At 35.8% G+C, this 5,120-nt stretch overlaps 1 non-coding gene across 1 annotated transcript; it reads left to right on the top strand.

The window, feature by feature from the left end:
• Positions 1-243: 243 nt before the first annotated feature.
• On the top strand, positions 244-350 carry LOC122085266. The gene has a single exon (XR_006142048.1). It is a non-coding gene; the product is annotated as a small nucleolar RNA R71 (small nucleolar RNA).
• The last annotated feature ends 4,770 nt before the right edge of the window (positions 351-5,120 follow it).

Below are 5,120 nucleotides of genomic sequence, written 5' to 3'. Positions count from 1 at the left end.
CTATCCAAATGGGCTTCCTTGGCTACTATCCCATCCATAAAATATCCTATTCCTCCTATGGTTCTTTTACTCTCTTGGGTTGATTCACACTCACGGGTTTTATCAGCTAAGTCAAGTAAGAATTCTCATGCCTTTCCTTTATCTGTAAAGGATGTGAATCCCTTAGGGCACATAGACTCTATCATTTGTTTAGTTGGGTAATCAATACCCTCATAAATTATTTGACATAAATTCCATAGGTCTAGGCCACAGTGAGGGCATTCTTGGAGTAGATCCTTGAATCTCTCCATAAGTTTGGAAAATGACTCACTAGGCTTTTGCCTAAACTGAAGGATATCACTTCTAAGCTTATTGGTCATGTGAGTTGGGAAAAAATTCTTAAGGAAGACAATTGTGAACTATTCCCATGAGGTTATGGAATTTGTGGGTAACTCATACAACCACTTCTTAGCTTGGTCTTTCAATGCAAAAGTGATAAACCTAAGCTTAACAATATCATCAGAAAGCTGGTGGATCTTAATTAGAACACATACCTCTTCAAATTCCCTTAGAAATAGGTATGCATCCTCAGAGGTCATCCCATGGCAGTGGGGCAACATAGTGATGCATTGAGATTTGAGTTCAAAATTATTGCCCTGGGCTTGTGGTAGAACTATGCAAGTAGGTTAGGCTGTTCTAGCAGGGTAGAACCTATCTTTCAGAGATTTAGGTGAAGGGTTTTGTTGTTGGTCTCCTATATTGAAGGGTTTTAAAGAGAGCAAACGTATAGGGTCACTACTTATTGGATCTCTTATTTCTAACCGATTCTTTGTATTACGTACCCACCTAATACTCATGCAATAGAAAACTACCCACAACTAGAGTAAGACAAGCACAAAAGAATGGATAGCAAAAATTTTTTTTAATGATTTTTTTATGATATATATATATATATATTTTTGGCTTTTTGGGAGCTTACCTGTAGGGATCCGGGGTTGCTCAGGTCAATTCTTGAGGTACTACTATAGGGCGAAACCTGTCTTTATCATACTGTGGGGCATGACGGCCTCCACCGATACAACTATTATTGCAAGTTGTTCTTCTCAGGAATTCAATAAAAGAAAAGGAAAAACAAAACAAAGTAAACAAAGACTCCGATTTACTAAAAGAAAGCGAAAAATAACATGAAACTGTCTCCCCGGCAACGGCGTCAAAAACTTATTGGGATTTAAAATGTAACCGCAAGCGTACGGATCAGTGTAGCTACGGGTTGAACACAGGGAGAACAACCACTTTATTTTTTTTTATTTCTTTTAATAATGTGAAAGTGAACCGATTAATGGTTGTGATCTAATTCTAATTACCGTCCTAAACATATGTATCTAAAATAATGTCCTAACCATTCGTCATCTAAGAATTTAAAGATGGAATTAAAATTAAATAAATAAATAATTGAAAATAAACAACCCACGCAATTTAAAAAAAAAATAATAAAGGAAAAAATGCTGAAATAAAAATAAAGTAAAAGAAATGGGAGAAAGCTAGAGAGAGACTCACAAGTAGGTTTCTCTACTTAGCCCGATGGATGCATCATAATATGAGCTTCCCTACTTGATCAGAGAGTCACTTTATAAGTGTTACCCTTCTTGGCTTTAGGGAAAGGGAGACAATTAAAATAAAAACAATAAATTGATGGTTCTATGGCTAGGAGGGGAAAAGCCAACACATACACTAGCGATGAACCTTGGGGGAAAGGGATAGCAATAATATAACGGCTGAAATTAAAATCCTAAATTAAGAAAGAAAAGGTAGTCAGAAGAGGGAATGAGAGGGGGGAGAGAAGACTATTGAGGGAACCTACTTACTTGAACTTCAATGCTTGAACTTGAAAGCTTGGGTGATTTGAGATACTACCAGTACTAAAAATCAGATCTGGAATAAACCAAATCTGAAATTTCTAGTACTAGAGAAAATAAATATGAAGAAAAAAATAAATTGAACTTGAAAGACATGCTTCATAGCTTGTTCTTGTCACCTAAAACTAAACCTAGAACTAGAACTTGAAAGTTACAACTTGAATTGCTTAAACAATAAAAATAAAATACTGAATCAAAAACAAAAGTGCTTGCATTAATTGAACAAAAAAAAAAACTTACAAAAGTATTTTAAAGCATAAACCTTATACTAGAGCTATAGAAATAGAAAACTAGAGAAAGTGATAGAGCAACTAAAAAAAACCTAGAAGAAGAATGAATTGTTCCCCCTCCTCTTATATGAGTTGTATTTATAGGGAATAGGGAGTTGGGTAACAAATTTCACTTTCTTAAAGGGGAGAAACCCACAATTGGTAGTCAGATCTTTTGAGACCAAAAGTGCTAAGGTGGAGGAGAGAGAAGAGAGAAATAAACATGGAGAAATTTCCTATATTTTTTTTGCTTATTTTCTTTCCTTTTTTTTTTTAATTTATTTCTCTTCTTTTTCTCCCTCCACGGGAGGATTTTCCTTCTAGTAGGAAATCTTCAACAAAATTCTCAAAAAAAAGACAACCATGAGATTCGAACTTGAAACCTCCTGGTGAGCAAGGGAATTTTACACACCATAGCTCACCAACTACACTAAGTAGTTGTTGTTGAAGAGATATGACGTCCGATAATGCTTAAAACCTTTAAAATACAAAATCTGCAAAAAGAGAGTAAAACCCAAGGTAGCTCCATTCTAAATATATAAAATGCATGTTTTATTATCCTAGATTTCATACATAAATGTGCTCATCAGATTGCCTTTATTAGAGAAGTGTAGGCAAACGGGTCATTTTGAAAAGCTCGGTTCACCAACATGTATATACACCTTTTAACTTGTGGAAGACAGTCTGGAACCTCTATCCATTTGGTGATCTCTCCAAACAGGATCCCATTATCAATGGGGTATCAATTCATGAGTCAATAATATATTGATTGCTTGGATTTGTGGTCAAAATGCCTTTGGAATAATGGAATCCCACGTGAGGAGGGTAACTCAGGATTGAGATCCTTTGCAGCATACATCAGCATGTAGTGTAGATCCAACGACCAGGAACGCCTTCGGCTGCACTTTGGCACCTTAGGCAGCATGTCTGAGCGTTCTTGGTCATTGGATGATCCACTACACACCTATGTGCGCTATAAAGGAGCCCGATCCGAGTAACTCATCTCCCTACATTTGTGGTTGGCCTTATACTAGGCATTACTAGCAAGTTATTTTGGAATCTTTCCTTTGGAGGAGTTTATTAAATTGATAATTAAGTTGATAAGAATCTCAATCTCTTAAATTAAAGTTGATTGGTTCGATTTTGGTTTGGTTTTATTTTTTAAACCAATAAAAACTAAAACGATTGACTAATATATGCATGCATTATGGTAATACTAATCCCCTAATCAGATCGCTAAGATAATATATCAATTCTTATTTACCCAAAAAAAAAAAATGATATATTATTGCCTGAGGGTAGTTATCTATGTAATAATAGAAGATGGTGTTTCCAACTATCAAAGTAGATATATCATATGCCCACATGAAAGAACAAATGTCTTGTGATATATGAAAAAGAATACCTTTATAACAAATAATTCAATTAAAAATAACATAAAATCATTGTTCATCATGTTTTATGGGTTTAGTCAAATTTTTAGGTTTTGATCCAATTGATCATCTTCCCTTTTTTCTTTTTTAGAAATCAAAATCAATATTAAACCGATAAAAAGTTTGGCACATTCAATTTTAATCGTTGTAGTTTAATCCAAACTGGTCTTCTCAGTCCAACCTCCCTTTTGACTCTCACATGTATCATGAACTATCAACATATACTATCTTTCTATCTTTTCTTTTCTTTTTTCCCTTCTGGTAACAATATATATTATCTCACAAGGCACTCGTTGCTACTTTGAAGCATATTTAGTCAAAGCAAGAATTGAAAAAAAAAAAATAATCCGTCTCTCTCTCTCTCTCTCTCTCTCTCTCTCTCTCTCTATATATATATATATATATATATAATGAGCAACTTGGAACTGGGAGACATAAGACTAAGTTAAGAAGGAGAGTCTAATAGTTGAAGAGACAGTAGCTAGCCATGGCCATCTCTGGAGTTGGGAAGCTTGTGTGCCCTGTTATGGCATTCATGGTGGTGGCTACACCCTATGTGGAAGCTTCTACCAATCGGAGGTGGACAGGAAATTCTATGCCTGTCTCAACTATCTGTGCAAGGGCGGTTCCGTCTCTTCTTCTTGCTGCAAGAAAGTGAAGAGTCTTTACTTTAAAGCTAATACCACCACCACCAACCATCGAGCCACTTGCCAGTGCCTCAAGTCTGTCTACAATTCCATCTCCAGTATCAATCTCAGTTAGGCTTCCAAACTCCCTAGTGCTTGTGGTATCAAAGTCAATTACAAGATCAGCACCTCCACTCACTGCTCCAAGTATGTTCTTCTTCACATCTCTATCTTTAACATCTGGATTTAATTCTGGTTCTTGGATTTCAATCATCAATGTGAGTCATACATTAACTAAAGGGTTTTTGTTATGATTGCAGGGTGAAGTGAAACTGAGATGTAATTAGAGTTCGGACTTAAGAGATAAGATTAATAAAGGACGTTAAGGTTGAGTCTAGGTTTTCTTCATATGGGATCCCACCGTTTATAGGTATCAAGGCGATGGTGTATTAATTGCTCAGATGCTTGATTTGAATGCCTCTTGGGTTCCCCGTGAGGCCAGTATGGAATTTTCATTTTGGATTTTTTGGTGCCTTTATGTTTATTTTTGGTACAATGTCATTCTTTTATATGTTATCAAGAACTCATTATCACTCCTACTTTGATAGACGGATCCTCTCCCCATGTGATGATCTCCTCACATGTGATCCACTATCTATGCAATATTAGATCACTAGTCAATGGTGCATTAATTGATTGACCTGTGATCTAGGTATCCCTAGGTTGATGGAATCCTATGTGCGGTGGGTAACTCCTCTCTCCATTTGGGAGTTGATCTAGACCTACTTTGATAAGCTTATTAAAATAGATTATGGTCATTGTGCCATGCAAAAGGAAGGTGTGGCACTAATGCAATTAGATAGATAGTACATGATATAAAATGGAGTGTTAGAGCCT

This window comes from Macadamia integrifolia, chromosome 7 (genome assembly GCF_013358625.1).
Source record: "Macadamia integrifolia cultivar HAES 741 chromosome 7, SCU_Mint_v3, whole genome shotgun sequence".
Taxonomy (NCBI): Eukaryota; Viridiplantae; Streptophyta; class Magnoliopsida; order Proteales; family Proteaceae; genus Macadamia; species Macadamia integrifolia.
Note: the sequence above shows the minus strand (reverse complement) of the source record. Positions and strands in the feature narration are given on the sequence as shown.